Consider the following 17,651-nt stretch of genomic DNA (forward strand, 5'->3'; position numbering starts at 1 on the left):
TTTACACAGCCCTTCCAGGCCTTTATATCATAAAATCATGATATAAAATCAGGAGCCAAACAAATACCATACATACTACCATTGTGGACCATATTTTATATTCTATTAAATTTCTCATTGCATCAGCTTGATTTATTTGAGTCCTGGTCTATGAACCTGTGCTAATGTATAGTAATTAATTCATCATTCATGTCCTCATTGATTCCAAAAACCTATCCCCACTTCCTGATACTTTACTCCAATACTTTACTCCACACCAGCTTCCATGAACTTCTCTTCAGACAACCATTCCTTTGGATTTCTGTACAGATTTGTGTGTATGACGAGAGGAAAGGAAAATAATTTCTAAGACAGAACGACCATGATAAGGCTGTGAAAAAGACATATATATTCATACATACAGGTAAGGTCTCTTATACAAAGGTATTTGGCACACAAGGGAGAATATTCACTCTCTCTTTCTTTCTTAGAAGAAAGACTTCAGGCCAGGACACCATGACTCATGCCTGTAATCCCAGCACTTTTGGGAGACCAAGGTGGGAGAATTGCTTGAAGCTAGGAACTTAAGACAACCTCAGCAACATAGTAAGACCCAGTCTCTACCAAAAATAATATATAAAAATTAGCCCACTGTGGTGGCATGCCTGTAGTCCTGCCATTTTAGAGCCTGAGGTGGGAGGATCTCTTGAGGTTAGGAGTTGGGGGCTGCAGTGAGCTGTCACCAAGTCACTGCACTCCAGCCCAGGCAACTGAGTAAGACCCTGTCTCAAAAAAAAAAAAAAAAAAAAAAATCAATGAATCGGATTCAAATTTAACTCTTTAAATTTATTGCTATTTTACAACATAATAGAAATAGTGGCATTACTGGGAACATCCGGAGCCTGACAAGGAGGACCCAGCCTGGGGCAGAGAAGGGGCTCTGGGACTAAAATAGGAAGATCTGTGGGATGTTCATTCTATATTTACATTTTTTCCACAATTATATTAGAACCAAAAACACTGTCCAGAAGTTCTTCTGAGAAGAAAGCTATAATGTTTGTATTCTTAAGACAGACAGTAACAACTAAAATGGTTCAATTGAGTGTTATTTTGTTTGGGTCTTTGTTTCAGCTTAATTCAGTTTGGGCAGCTTTAATTCTGTCCTTCTGCTTCAAATAATGTACAAGCCACTGTATGAATTAGCTTCCAATTTTCCTGCAATCTTATCTATGTTTTCTTTTCTTTTTCTTTTTTTCTTTTTCTTTTCTTTTTTTTTTTTTTAATGGAATCTCAATCTGTCACCCAGGCTGGAGTGCAGTGGCTCAATCTCAGCTCACTGGAACCTCCACCTCCCAGTTCAAGGGATTCTCCTGCTTCAGCCTCCCGAGTGGCTAAGACTGTAGGCATGTGCCAACACACTCGGCTAATTTTTGTATTTTTAGTAGAGATGGGGTTTCACTATGTTGGCCAGGCTGGTCTTGAACTCCTGACCTCAAGTGATCCGCCTGCCTCAGCCTCCCAAAATGCTGGAATTACAGGTGTGAGCCACCGCATCTGGCCTTTTCATTTACTTTTACTTACCTATCTTCTTCAGTCAACTCTCAAAATCTATTATGATTATAAATATACCTTACATTGATGTTTCATTTAGTATACAAGAACTCACATATCTTATTAATTTAACTCTTATAATAACTCCATGCAATATATATTACTATTACTACTCTAAAAATAAAGAAAAAGCGATTAAAATAACTGATTTATTTTCAGTCCTAGTAAAGGCTAACATTTATTGAATGCTTGTAATGAGCAAGACCTTGTGCTAGGTGCTATATCAGCACTGTTTCTTAATTCTCTCGATGACCCAGTGAGGCAGATATTAACCTTCCTTATGCTAGAGATGAGGAAACATAAGCTCTAGCAAGCTTAAGTAACTTGCCCACCATCACATAGCTAGTAATTGGCATAGCCAAGATTTTCCTGAGGTTACATAACCACCAAACAGCAGGCCCAGCACTAGAACCTAAGTTTTCTGATTCTGAATCTGGGGCAAACCTATTACTGTTCTTTTCTTTCCACTTCAAGCTCTGTATTATGGCAAAACACATTTGGTTGCCTTCTTTGGTTCAAACATTCTAAATAAAAAGTGTTGGAAGGCATCCTAATAAATGGAAGTATTTTCTCTAGCAGTTATGCTTCACACACAAGAAGGAAGAGCAGAAAGAGTTAAAAGACATCACTGAACTGATTTATCCTGTAATTTATCTGGTGCTATAAAAATGAACGACTTCTTCAGTTTCCTGATGGCTTTTCTGTCTTAAAGGTGAAATGCCCTCCGGGTTCATAAATAGGTTTTGTTCTTTTGGAGTGCTCAATGTTCCAAAGTGTTTTTTATCCTTAAAATATTAAGTAAACACTGCATAGTACTTAAATGGGCTCTGGGGATATATTTCTGGTTTGATTCTGGCCCTTCAGCAAAGCTACTCAAGTAGAGATCTGGAGAACTAATCAAAAGAAAACTAAATTCACAGCAGTCTCTAAATATTTTATAGCATAACATTTCAGTGTTTCACCTGCCTGCCGCCTCTGCTGATTCGTGAGCAGCTGCCCTGTGACCGTGGACTGTGCTGTCTGCATGGATGCTGTGTCCACAGAAGTCAGACCCAGCAGCTAGACACTGGCTGAAGAGAGGAAGGTGTCAGCACGCGCCTGCTGCAACCTCCTTTTTCTTTTTTGACTTCCCCTCTGTAGGAAAGCACATTAGGAGCTGCTTGAGATGAACAATAATTTGTCAGGTTTTCGTCATTCCTCTGGCAGCAGTGTCTAGAAGGAGCACTTAACACTGCACAGAGAAAATGGTTCCCAGCCATTGACTTCCTCCCCGGAAGCAGCCAACCATTTCACAAATGGGGACCTGGAGAGTAGCAGGAATATTCTGGCTCAAACCCTCCCCTGCTAGTGAGAAGAACAAAAACAGCCACTAAATACTTAGTTTGCCAACAGGATGTGTCAGTAGCATCACCATCTATACACAAAGGCCTTTTAATAGAAATTCTAGATGAAACTCCAACACATTTCCCACCTATCTGAACTCTTGAAGTTCCAAGAGCAACATCAGTCAAGGGATTTATTTTTAAGGCATGTCCTACACTCAATAAAAGGAAAAAAACAAAAAACTGAAAACCTTTTTCCAGACTAGCAAGCAGTCATGCCTGTGAGTGCACACACACACCTAAAGACAGACATTGTGATTTTTTTTCTGGGCCCCAGCCATACTCGCCATCAATTTAAGCCACTAAAGTGGGTTCTTACAGTGGTTTAGAGCAGCAGTCCCCAACCTTTTTTGGCACCAGGGACTGGTTTCATAGAAGGCATTTTTTCCATGGACTAGGGATTGGGGGAAGGTTTTGGGATGACTCAAGCACATTACATTTATTTTGCACTTTATTTCTATTATTATTATATTGTAATATATAATTAAATAATTATAAAACTCACCATAATGTGTAATCAGTGGGAGCCCTGAGCTAATTTTCATGCAACCAGATGGTCCAATCTGGGGGTGATGGGAGGCAGTAACAGATGATCAGGCACTAGATTCTCATAAGGAGCACGCAACCTAGATCCCTCACATGCGAAGTTCACAATAGGGTTCCTGTTCCTATGAGCATCTAATGCTGTCACTGATCTGACAGAAGGCAGAACTCAGGCAGTAATACAAGTGATGGGGAGCAGCTGTAAATACAGATGAAGTTCAATGGCTTGCCCACCACTCACCTCCTGCTGTGTAGCCCGGTTCCTAACAGGCCACTGTCCCGTATCAGTCTGTGGCCCAGGGATTGGGTACCCCTGGTTTAGAGAATGTGAACTTCATTTCTCTACCTGTTTCTGCAAAGACCTGAGCTACTACAGCGTAGATAAAGGGAAAAAAAAAATCACAGAGACCTCATACCCACGGCATTTCTCCTTTTCTCCAAAATCCATAGGTGCACTAAGAGGTTCCCATCTACTCTGGAAACATGAGACTTAAATCCACCTGACATGTGCAGTTGGGCCACACCACCTAGGAGCTCTTGATATTCAGACTTACAGGAAGGATGAGATGCCTCGGAAGCAAGGAACTCAAATGTGGCCCAGGATTGGAGTTCAGACATAAATGGCATGTGCAACATTAAAAAAGGGATGGAGGGTAGCAGGTAGGCAGCGGTCAGAAGAATGTGGTAAGTTGCCTGGGAGCTATGCAGAGTCCCTGGGAAAGAAATCATTCCAAGTGAAAAAGGTATCTAACAGGATGAACCAGACTCAGCAACAGAGTCTACCATTGAGGAAAGTGGCAATTGTGGGTACCTAGAAGTGGCTGTCTGACCCTGCCCTACCCAGAAGAAAGATGAGACTTGGCTGCCTGGAGTTGCAGCAAAGCATCATGGCCATCTAGGGCAGGGTATATGGTGTGGCACCCAGTAGGGCAGTGGCACCCAGTAGGGCAGTGACAGCAGCCACTTACCCATGAGCATGTGTGGACACCTCCTAGAAATGCACTGAGAAGCTAGAGTATGAGGAGACTCCAGGGAGTAAAGTTGTCATGCTGCCTTGAAGTCTCTGTTTTGAGAGATATTCAGCCAGAAAAATCATGGAACTACATATTAGCGGGTCATAGTTATATCTTCTGGAGGCTTCAGGTTACTAAAGCACAATTATTCATTTTCAGTTATGTATTTTAAGAGGTTATAAGCTACCCACTCTAGAGGTATATCAGCTGCTTAAATTCCCAGTATGAATTTTACACGGGAACCCATCTATATTTTTAGCTTCCCTGCGTTCTTATTGAATCTACAGCCATCATTTCAGACAGGTGGTGTCTGAATATCAATACATATAAATAATATCTGAAGCCCAAGTTCGTATTTGCCAAGGCATCTACACAAACATCTCCACTTAGAGTAATGTGGAGATTTCTAATGTACAAAGTGGTCAACACTTTTGGAACCTGTATTTGCAATTCTTTTACTTTTACTTCAATGTTACCCTAATTTTCAGAAATCAATGCAAATTATAGAGAACACATGGTTTTTGCTTTGAATAGAAAGTATACTTGGCTGGGCGCAGTGGCTCATGCCTGTAATCTTAACACTTTGGAAGGCCAAGGTAGGTGGATTGCCTGAGTTCAGGAGATCAAGACCAGCCTGGGCAACATGGTGAAACCCCATCTCTACTAAAAGAACAAAAAAATTAGCCAGGCATAGGGGTGGGTGCCTGTAATCCAAGCTACTCAGGAGGTCGAGGCACGAAAATCACTCGAACCCGGGAGGCAGATGTTGCAGTGAGCCAAGATCGTGTCACTGCACTCCAACCTGGGTGACAGAGCAAGGCTCTGTGTCAAAAAAACAAAACAAAACAAAAGTATATTTGAGTTGATTTCTTTCTTCACAAAGTCTTTTGAGATGTGATAGTGGAGAATTGTAATGTACCTTGCAGTCCATATATTTTATTGCTATACCTTTCAAATGAATTATTTTTAAAGTAATTGAAAAAGGTTTCAATCTTATGTGAAAAAGTAGCAGTCATCCTATTTTTCTGGCCCTCTTTACAACAAAACTCCTTGAAAGAACTGACTTCACTTTTTCTCCGCTCATTCTTTCCTGAATGCATTCCAATACGTTTCTGTCTCTCACACACTATGTTGACAAATCCAGTGTCAATTCTTAGTCCTTATTTTACTCAATCTATGAGCAGCAGTTGACACCTCGGTACATTCCTTTTTTCTTAACTCTTAAATATATTTCTCTGGTATGGATCTCTCTTTTGAACTTCAGACTTATATATCCAACTGCCTATTTTACTTCTTCACTTGATAGCTAAGTTATTTCAAACTTAACATAGAAAACCTAAGTCTTTGTTTCTTCTCACTCTACCTGGTTCTTCCTCCTAATTCAATAAATGTCAACTCCATTCCTTCACAGGCAAAAAAAAAAAAAAACCCTGGAGTCGCCCTTGACTACCCTCTTTCATTCTCACCCCAAGATCAAATTTCTCACAAATTCTGTAAGATTGACCTTCAAAATATATCCCAATTCTAACTACTTCTCACTGCCTCCATCACTGCTACCCTCATCTGAGTTTCCATCATTTCTCATCTGGATAATTGTAATGGTCTCCTAACTGGTCTTCCTGTTTCCACCCCCTTGTTTCCTATAGTCTTTCTGCACACAGCAGTCCATCACAATGTCTCTGTTAAAACATAATCAGATAATGTCTGCTCAAACACCTTGCTCTCTGTCACAGAGTGAAATCTAAATTTCCTACCAGGTCTACAAGATCTGACCTAATTTGGAGCTCACCACCTCTTAAATGTCATCTCCTACTACTCACTCCCTAGTTTCTTCCACACAGCAAGGCTGACCTACTTGCTCTTCCTTCAACACCTTAACACGTTTCCATCTGAGAGCCTCTGCACTCACTGTCCCCACTGCCTGGAGTTATCTTCTCCCATCTTAATAGCTCATTCCTTCCCTTCCCTCTGGTCTCTGCTTAAATATACCCTTACCAGAGAGGCCATTCCTGCTGTCCTGACTACTATATATAAAGCAAACATTTTCTACTTCCACTCGTCACTCTTCTTCCTCTTTCTTGGTTTTGTTTCCCCTTCAGACCATTAATGGTTACCTGACATAATCATTTGCCCTCTGCCACTAGAATATGAGACCCATGAAAACAGAGAGACATTATCTCCTTTGACCACTGGTATAACCTACATCACCCAGAACATTATCTCACACATCTAATATGTTAGTTCTTCCAAGAAGTATTTTTTTATGTTTTAACATCTCTAAATTGGGGCTACATCTTATAACATGCAACATTTTGTCTTTCTTAGTAGTCCATAAAACAGTGGTCTGTATCATAATTGACATATTAGACACAATAAAATATGGTAGTTTGCATTCAAAACATATTTCAAAAGACCAAAGAAATCCCATTTATTATACTTGCAGAAGAAGTATGGGGCTCCGGTTCTTTTGAGAGAGCCCAATCATGATCAATCAATACATTAGTTACCCCAGCCAAGGCCAAAGGAAACACCCAGTTCTTGCTACTAAATTATAATGCAACATACAATTTAATCTACTGATTTTGAATGTTTATCTGACTGATACTTAAATAGTGGTTGTAGAACAAAAAAAAACATAGATTAAAAGTATCAAGAAAAGGACATTGTTAAATGAGACGTCTTAGAGTAAGGAAGACACAAGAAAGACAACAGAATCATCAAAACTTATTTAAAAATCTAAGGTAATTACTGAAGCAGACCTACATAACTCACGAGCTCCTTTGAGAAACATTGTATTAACATATAAAACAAAAATTATTCGTAATGAAAACCTGAGACCTAGTCATCAAAAAAGAAATAAAATACATAGCATGCTTAGTTCAAAAGGCAGAAAAGTTGCACATTTGTGTTAGGTTTCCTTCAAAGAAATGGTTAAAATATGCATAATTAACTTGGCTTTTAAAAGTGATAACATTTAATAATCTGGAACACTTATGGCTCTTTTAATAATGTCATCCTCATCACAGTGGTTCTGTGAGAAGTTCTATTGGTATTCACAGTGCATTGGAACCAAATTTCATCAAGACCAAAGATGATCACATATAAGAAGAAGACCTGGGTAATCATAGCATTATAAAACCCTTTTACAGGAAATCTAATCTTACTTCTTATTTTGATAGATGCTCTGAATTGAAATGTGTTGGAATATCACTGATCATTTTCTTGTGCTTACCTATTTTATGCTTCCACAAATGAACTTACTTTTACCTAACTTATATACTTCTTGCAAGATAATAAAAACAATAATTTTCCAATTATAATCTCTCTTTCTGCTGTGTTGTTTTTACATACTTTTAAGTTCTGCATATTATCATAAATTTAGAAAATTTTATATCAAAATAAGAAAAATGTGAAAATAAAGTCAACAGGCAAACCATGTGGTATAGGGAGATGGGGGTTGTAGTGGGGCAGGGTTAGAGTGTCTATTTCAGCTCCAAATAAGTGCAATCTGTTAATGTAGGCTTGTGTTGTTCACGTGAAGGCATTATCAATAAAGCAAATTTCCCACATCTCAATTATTAAAATGTTACATTCTTTTAACTTTAGTTCCCCAGCTGTTATATAAGAATAGCAATTTTTTAAAAAGCAATTATGAGGATTAAATAATACCATAATTCTGGTGAAGAAATCTGAATGATGTCTGTTACATAGAAAGAAGTTGATAATTATTATTACCACGAATCAATTTATTGTTGTAATTATTAAGGAATTAGAAATTTAGGCTAAAACATCCTAATCAAGGATCAATCTAGGTATCAAATCTAGATTCAACAGAATGTCCCTCTTTGGGCTGTTTCTATGAAGACTGTGGGTGTGAAAACAGGGTGAAAGGTAACCCCTCACTTAAGTAATCCAGGAAATGAGAAGAAAGGACTGTGGAGGATTGCTTGCATTAATTCTTCATCCTCTTCTTATATGCATGCCTTTGTCTTGCAACTTTGTAGTCCTCTCCCTCTCTGGGCATGGCACTCTATCCCACCCCTGGTTTCCTGGCTCAACCAAGTGACTTGCTTCAGCCACTGGGATGTTAGTAAGTCAAAAGCATAGAAAAAACACTCACACTATTTCACTTGTTCTTTTACTTGTCTGTCTTTGCCACAGAAATAAGGTCAGACAAGCCTGCTGGAGAATGAGATGGGGAAGACAGTCAAGGGACCCCAATCATCCCTGCTAAGGCCTTTCTAAACTACGCAACCATGATCCAATACCCAAATAATTGAGAGAGCCCAATCATGATCAATCAATACATTAATTACCCCAGCCAAGACCAAAGGAAACACCCAGCTCTCCTGAAAACTCAAGAGCTAAATAAATTTTCTTTAGTCACTGAGTTTTGGATGGTTTTCACACAGCATTATTGTGGCAATAGATAACTGATAAGGAACCAGATATGGGACTGAGTGGAGACAGTGGAAAAAAATGATGCGTCAGGTCCTTGGTGAAAAAGACTATAGTGATACTCAGTAAAACTGTTACAAATATCAAGGGTTCGGTGCTTGCTTTCTAAGGCAGTAAGAAACTAAAATCTCTGTCCCACTCCAAGTCAGTCTTGGAAAATTCAAGGGAAGAAGTGAGCAGTGTCAGCTTGAAAGAGGAAAGGAAACCAGGCAGAAGTCCTAGGTGTGCAGTAAGCAGGAGACAATGGGAGAAACTGGCCTGGCCCTGAGAAGGACTGTGCAACCTAACCACCTTCTCTCTTACTCCTTCCCCCTGGTGAGAGCTCTTTTGTAATAATAGTAAGAGAAAGTGGTAATTTAGCTGCCACTGGAGGAAAATTGTTGGTGCCCATGTGACTTGCAATGGGAAGAAGCTTAAAAGAAGACAACTGATTGAATGGAGAGGGCCAACCTACCCCAGTCATATGAAAGTGACTTACTCAGCACATCCAGGTGCTGTCTGTCTGGAGAGACCACATTTTGGTTGCCCCTATTATTGCTTCATGCAAATACTGCAAATTTTAGCATCAACATAGCAGCTGAATTCCACTTAAAGATACATCTTAAAACATGATTTCTCAGTGATTTTAATGACAAATGTGGCTTCTGACTAGAAAATGAGCAAGTTTCCACAGGAAAAGACTATTCTTTGCCCGGATCACATCAGCCCCCAGAAGGGATAAACTTAAAAGACTGAATGATTGTTATCAGAAGCATTTGGTTCCAGTTTTGTGGGGAAACTTTGTTCTTCAACTTTGTAGTCCAATCTGTTTGTTTGGTGTGGTTTTTTAAAATTCAGTTTATCCATTCATTCTTCCCACCAGACCCATCTGGAATTGACCCTAATGCTTTTTGGAAAGGAATTGCGCCACACCACCATAATCAGTCAGAAGGACATTGTGTGGATTGTTAGTCCCTCACTTCCAATGCTACATGTGGTCCTGTGAAGCTCAGGCTGCTGAGCCAACCTTTGTGTGCAGCTGACAATGGTACCTGCTTTGTTGGAAGTTTACTGTATCTTCTATCTCTAATGGATGACAGAAAAGATTATTTTTTTTCAACTAACCATAGATGACCTTTGATCTACATGATTAAAGTGCCTTTTGTCCTAAAAGACAGCCCTGCTATTTAATTTCTACAAAACCTTCTGTGTAAGAACTAACACCAAGTTCCCATGAAGTTAGGCCAAGGGTTGATTCAAGTGAGTTGTTCCCACTGTGTCACACGCTCAACCCTCCTAGAGTTGTAAAGGAACTCACTCCTTTAAATCTTCTCCCACCTCAGAGTGGATGAGGTTTGTTTCCCAGGACGCTCCGTCAATATTTAGAGCAACTTCTTTTTTTCCTTTCTCATTAAACAGTTACAAATCTAGTACCTGGGAGCCAAATCATCAAGTCCAAGGTCCCCACAGCCACCTCTTAGGATTCTTCTGAGCCCTTCGGAAATTGGAACTCCTAATGCCTAACAGAGTGCCCCCAAAATTTATGAGATGGTTAGGCAAATTTATGTGCACCTGAATCTGACTATATAACCATCAGTGTCAAGATTATACGAACAACTAGTCAATTGTAGGTGAACATAATCATACATATACATTTAAAACTATTTTGATACTGTGATGTGTTTAGTCTTCTTTGTTCTAAATATTTGACCCAAGTCATCTTTCACCTTAACTTTTCTTAAGCTAAAACACTTACATAGTTTTTTACATAGTTTGTTTGTACAATTTACAATTTCCTCTAGAACATGCAAGTTACTGTGCTATGTAGGGTAGTCCTAACAAAAGAAAAAAAAAGGCCTACAACAAGACAGTCCTTTATTACTGTAATACAATTCTGACTTCAACCTATTCTTTAAAAAAATCACTGCAGTTTGCCACTAGAAAGCACCAGCGAAACATAAAATGTTAACTGTAACTCATAGTGCCCCTAGGCATACATAGCAGTCCTCCTTCCCCATAACAGTGTTGTGAGCCAATTCCTTCCTAACAGACTTCTGAATCATTCTGATGAATGAGAACATCTCCCTGGAGGAGTCTCCCAGTGTATTCACGAGACAGCTCTAGTTATCACCTGTGTTGTTCCTGCACCTTGAAAACAGTATAGTCAGCTCAACTTCCTCAGTGAAAATACTGTGGAAAGAGCTTTACTCATTACTGCTGTGTTGCAACCAGAATTAACTTTCATTTCGTATACATAATTTTTTACTTAAAGTATCACTGTTAATACCATAGCATCTCATGGCACTTTTGTGGAAACTTTGTAATATCCTAAAGTTTCTAAATTTGCCATTGTGAATGATATGGTTTGACTATGTCCCCACTCGAATCTCATCTTGAACTCCCATGTGTTGTGGGAGGGGCCCAGCAGGAGGTAATTGAATCATGGGGGCAGGTCTTTCCTGTACTGTTCTCATAACAGTGAGTAAGTCTCATGAGATCTGATAGTTATTAAAAGGGGGACTTTTCCTCCACTTTTCCTCCTTTTTGCCTCCTGTCACCTATGTAAGATGTGACTGGCTCCTCCTTGCCTTTCACCATGATTGTATGGCTTCCCCAACCACATGGAACTGTAAGTCCAATTAAACCTCTTTCTTTTGTAAATTGCCCAATCGTGGGTATGTCTTTATTCAGCAGTGTGAAAACAAACTAATACAGTAAATTGGTACCAGGAGTGCGGTGTTGCTGAAAAGATACCTGAAAATGTGGAAGTGACTTTGGAACTGGGTAACAGGCAGAGGTTGGAACAGTTTGGAGGCTCAGAAGACAGAAAACTGTGAGAAACTTTGGAACTCCCTAGAGACTTGTTGAATGGCCTTGACCAAAATGCTGATAATGATATGGACAATGAAATTCAGGCTGAGGTGTTCTCAAATGGAGATGAGGAACTTGTTGAACACTGGAGTAAAGGTGATTCTCCTTATGTTTTAGCAAAGAGACTGGCAGCATTTTGCCCCTGCCCTAGAGATTTTGGGAACTTTGAACTTGAGAGAGATTATTTAGGGTATCTGATGGAAGAAATTTCTAAGCAGCAAAGCATTCAAGAGGTGACTTGGTGCTGTTAAAGGCACTCCATTTTATAAGGGAAGCAGAGCATACAGATTTAGAAAATCTGCAGCCTGAAAATATGACAGAAAAGAAAAACCCATTTTCTGAGGAGAAATTGAAGTGGGCTGCAGAAATTTGCATAAGTAACAAGGAGTCAAATATTAATCCCCAAGACAGTGGGGAAAATGTCCCAGGGCATGGCAGAGGACTTCATGGCAGCCCTTCCCATCACAGACCCAGAGGCTTAGGAGAAAATAGTTTCATGGGCCTGTCCCAGAGGTCAGCATGTTGTGTGAAGTTTAGGGACTTGGTGCCCTGCGTGCCAGCCACTCCAGCCATGACTAAAAGGGACTAAGGTACAGCTTGGGCTTCTGCTTCAGAGGGTGGACGCCCCAAGCCTTAGCAACTTCCACATAGTGTTGAGCCTGCAGGTGCACAGAAGTCAAGAATTGAGGTTTGGGAACTTCCACCTAGATTTCAGAAGATGTGTGGAAATGCCTGGATGCTGAGATAGAAGTTTGCTGCAGGGGCGGGGTCCTTATGGAGAACCTCTGCTAGGGCAGTGCAGAAGGGAAATGTGGGGTTGGAGCCCTCATACAGAGTCCCTACTAGGGCACCACCTAGTGGAGCTGTGAGAAAAAGGCCACCATCCTCCAGATCCCAGAATGGTAGATCCACTGACAGTTTGCACTGTGTGCCTGGAAAAGCCACAGACACTCAAAACCAGCCTGTGAAAGCAGCTAGGAGGGAGGCTGTACTCTGCAAAGTCACAGGGGTGGAGCTGCCCAAGGCCATGGGAAACCACCTCTTGCATCAGTGTGATGTGGATGTGAGACATGGAGTCAAAGGAGATCGTTTTGAAGCTTTAAGATTTGATCACCCTGCTGGATTTCAGACTTGCATGAGGCCTGTAGCCTCTTTGTTTTGGCCAATGTCTCCATTTGGAATGGCTGTAATTATCCAATGCCTGTACCCTCATCGTATCTAGGAAGTAACTAACTTGCTTTTGATTTTATAGGCGTATAGACGGAAGCAACTTGCCTTGTCTCAGATGAGACTTTGTACTGTGGACTTTTGAGTTAATGCTGAAATGAGTTAAGACTTTGGGGGACTGTCGGGAAGGCATGCTTCATTTTGAAATGTGAGGACATGAGATTTGGGAGGGGCCAGAAGTGAAATGATATGGTTTGGATGAATGGGAGCCATATTAGAGGCTGAATACTCCAGTCTGTCCTCTGGCTCACTATGATTCATGTCTTCCATGCAAAATTTCCTCACCCTCTCTCAAGGCCTCAAGAGTTTCAACTCATTATAGCATCAGCTCAAAGTTCAGAATCCTGTCATCTAAATTAGATCCAAGCATTGATGAGGTTTCTCAGGTTAAGTTCCTTAAGCATAGCTCCTCAAATACAATTCCTCTTGATCTATAGACCTGAGATTATAAAAACAACTTTTATCTATCCCACCCCTACACACACAAAAAAAAAAACACACACACATGCTTACACACACTCAACATACAATGGAGACAGGCATTGGAAAATGGCTGTATACAACCCTGTCAAAAAAAATATAAAACTGAGTATGAAAAGGAGTCACTGATCCATGGCAGTTCTGAAATCCAGCTGGGTGAATGTTGGAAGTTCCTTGATTAGATTTCGATGTCTTGGAATAATTTTTCCTCACTTAATTCTACCTTATCAAGTTCATGTTTCTACCTTCTGTGTCTTCCTTCCTTGTTGTATAGGGTAGCATGTGCTTATGGCTAAACAGCTATCACAGTCTCCTTCCTTAGCAGGTCCAAAGATCACTGCTAATGCTGTACTGTCTGTTTCCTCGGGCCTAAGGTGGTGGTATTCCTGCACATATAACTATTTTAAGAACTGTGAAGATCCCCTATAAATCATCTTGGGGTTGACTTCCTTAGACAAAAGCCACACTTGCAAATCACAAGATAACCTCTTCTCTCTCTCTTGAGCCTTGGCTGAGATACCTGAGACAGAGCGAGACTCAATCTCTATTGAAACACACAAACAAACACAAAAGCTCTAAAGCTTTCTAGAAACACTATTGTTTTATTCAGAGGATCTGTGAGACATACCTTTAATGTTTTAAGGAAACTTTGCATGGCTGAAAGTATCCTAAGGCATGAAGTTGATCTTTCTAAGGTCTTAACAGAAGTTTTGATAGTCACATCCTTAGTTTCATCTTTAGACTGTCATTCTCCTGTGAGTACTCTAGATCTGATCTTTAATCAAAAGCTTTTTTAAAAAATTTAGCACCACTTTCCATCTGAAAAGACTGAAAATTTTCAAAACTATCACATCTTGATGGCTTTTTATTTAACAGTCCTTACCTCAATTCCTTCTTTCCTCTCCTATTTTCCTATAAGCAGCAACAAGAAACCAGGCAGCACCTTCAACACTGTGCTTAGAAATCTCCTAAGCTAGATCACTTCATCCATGAAGCACATTTTCTACTTTCCACATTACTATAGGCAAAATGCTGCTAAGTTCTTTGCTATTACCAACAAGGACTCCTCCTTCCTTAATTTACTGCCTATATTTACCTCAACCTTATAGAAGACCAAGAGGCTTCTGTTTACAACTTCTTAAGGACACTTCATAGTGTCAATAACACTGTACTCAAAACCCAGGGCCCAGTTCCATAGCCATTTCTGCATTTTAGGTATTCATCATGACAGCACCCTACTTCCAGGCCCTAAAATCTGTATTTGTTACCTTTTGATGCATAACAAATTACAATAAAAATTACCAGTTTAAAACAATAAACACGTATTATCACACTGTTTCTGTGAGTCTGTAATCAAAATTAGTTTGGCTAGGTAATTTTGGCTCAGGATGTCTTATAAGGTTGTAGTCAAACTGTCAGCTGGGATTGCAACCATCTCAAGGCTTAACAACTCAACTGTGAATGATGGATAAACTTCCAAGTTCACATATTCATTGGCAGGCTTTACTTATTTGGGGACTTTCAGATTGAGGACCTTAGTTTCTCAAAGGCTGTTGGACTGAGAAACTCAGTTCTTCCCAACACCATGTGGGCCTCTCCATATTGCTGCTCAAAACACGGCATCATGCTTCCCCAAACACAGGTGTTCTGAGATAGAGAAATTGCACACACTCAAGATTGAAGTCACTGTCTTTTTTAACATAATCTCAAAAGTGACATCTCATTACTTCCACCTTTAAAAATGGGTAAGTCCAGCCAACACCGAAAGCAAAATGATTATGTAAGTACATGAATACCAGGAGTGTTTGGTCATGATGGACCATCTTAGAAGGTCATCATGGACCATTTTAGAAGACCCTGAGATGACAGGTAAAGATCATGCAGCAAGACAGAAAGAAAAACTACCTGATGAATTTCCAGTTTCATGAGACCTGGCTATTTCCTTAATTGTATTCTATAATATTGTTAGATTTTTCTGAAGAATGAAAATAAATGCACCCACTGTTAAGTAAGCTTGAAAGAATTTCTGCTCCTTATGAAAAAAATATTCCTAAAACTATATTCCATCTTCCTCCTGAGTCTGTACTCCACCTTCAGGAGACAGAAAGCAAATATAATTCCCCTCTCTGAAACCTAAACAAGACTCAGAATATCTGAGCTGACCTGCAGATATTTTAGATCAGGCATGTTCTGTATTCTGCTGACCCTGTCAGCAAAAAGTTCTCTGCCAGCACATTAAGGACAGCACATTTATATTAGAAGCTGTGCTTTAATTTCTGTGACATGTAATGAGGCAGTCTCACTAGCCAGAATATTTTATTAGGTCATAATGTGTTAAATGTGGTTAAATCAAGAGGTGCCATTAGATAGCTTCCAAATGAACTTCAGATGTAAGGTGATCACACAACAAATCATCTATGGAACCCTCTGAACTAAAGTTAACAAAGATGAGTCAGCTCTACAATATAAGTATTTATATCCTCATAACTAATAATAATAATTAAAATAGTTAACATTTATTAAGTACACACATAAGATTCTCTTATAACTCAAGACAGCTATACTAGGAACGCCCATAATTTTTTTTTATTTTCCGTACACCCTTTTTTAGAAAACTTACAATAAGAAAAGAGAACCTGCCTATACTGGTTATCTGAAATAATACATTTAATATTTACAATTCTAAAAGGCAATTGTCATATTATCTGCATTTCAAAGCTAAGGAAGCTGAAGTTTAGCAATATTAAGCAGCCAGTCCAAGGTCAAATATCTTGCCTCCTAATCATCATACCCTTGGGTAGTCCCTTCTCACATTATATTAGAGATAGTTTGTGTCATCAATCATCATGGCAAACATGACAGTGTGTGACTTCTGGTGCTAGATCATAAAAAGCATTGCAGCTTCTCTTCTTCTTTTGAATCACTCATTCTAGGGGAAGCCAGATGCCATACTCTGAAAACATTCAAGAAGTCATAGAAAGAGAGCCATGTGACAAATAACTAAGACCTCCTACCATCAACTTGCCAGCAATATCAGGGAGCCATTTTGGAAGTGAATTCTCCAACTCCAGTCAACTCCTGAGGTGACAGTAGCCCCAGCTAGCATCTTGACTATACCTCATGAGAGACCCTAAGTCAGAATCATCCAGGTGAAGCACCCCCAAATTTCTGTCACCCAGAAACTGTAAGATAATAAATATTATTGTTTTTTCAAGCCATTAAACTTCTAGGAATTTTATTACTCAGCAATACATAGCTGATGTAGCAATAAAGTTTGGTGCCTCTCCCTTAAGTTCTCTCATAGACTGTAGTCAGGATGATGGCCAAATGCTATAGTTTGTATGTTTGTCCCCCAAAAATCTCATGTTGAAATTTGATCGCCAGTGTTGGAGATGGTGTCTAATTGGGGGTGTTTGGGTCATGGAGTTGGACCCCTCATAAATAGTTTGATGATGTCCTTGTGGTAATGAGTGAATTCTCACTTTATTAGTTCTCAAGAGAACTGGTTGTTAAAAAGAGCCTGGCACCTCCCCACCCTTGCTCCCCCACCTCTCACCATGTAATCTCTGTAGATTCTATCTTCCCTTCACCTTCTGCCATGAATGGAAGCAGCCTAAGGTTTCCACCAGATGCCCAATCTTCTACCTAGCAGAATAGAATAGCCAAATAAATCTCCTTTTTTTTTTTTAACCTAACTTCAGGTATTCCTTTAAAGCAACACGAAACAGACTAAGACCACTCACTCATGTAGCTGTTGGCAGAATTCCGTTACTGGCTGGTTATTTGTCAGAGATCTCCCACAGTTTCTTGACTTGTGGGCCTCTCCATAAAGCAACTCAAAACATGGCAGCTATCTGACTTACTTTAGAGCAAGCAAAAGAGAGCAAATGGAGAGCGCCCAAGAAAAAAGTCATAGTCTTTTTCTAACCTACTCTCAGAAGTAACAGTACATAAAATCTGCCATATTCTATTTTCTAGAAGGAAGTCACTAAATTCAGCCCACACTGAAGGGGAGAAGATTGCACAAGGATATGAATACCAGGAACTGGGAATATTTAGGGGCCATAGTGAATATTGTATACCACACTGGGATATGATTCCAGAGGTC

Source organism: Macaca mulatta, chromosome 7 (genome assembly GCF_049350105.2).
Source record: "Macaca mulatta isolate MMU2019108-1 chromosome 7, T2T-MMU8v2.0, whole genome shotgun sequence".
NCBI classification, from domain to species: Eukaryota; Metazoa; Chordata; class Mammalia; order Primates; family Cercopithecidae; genus Macaca; species Macaca mulatta.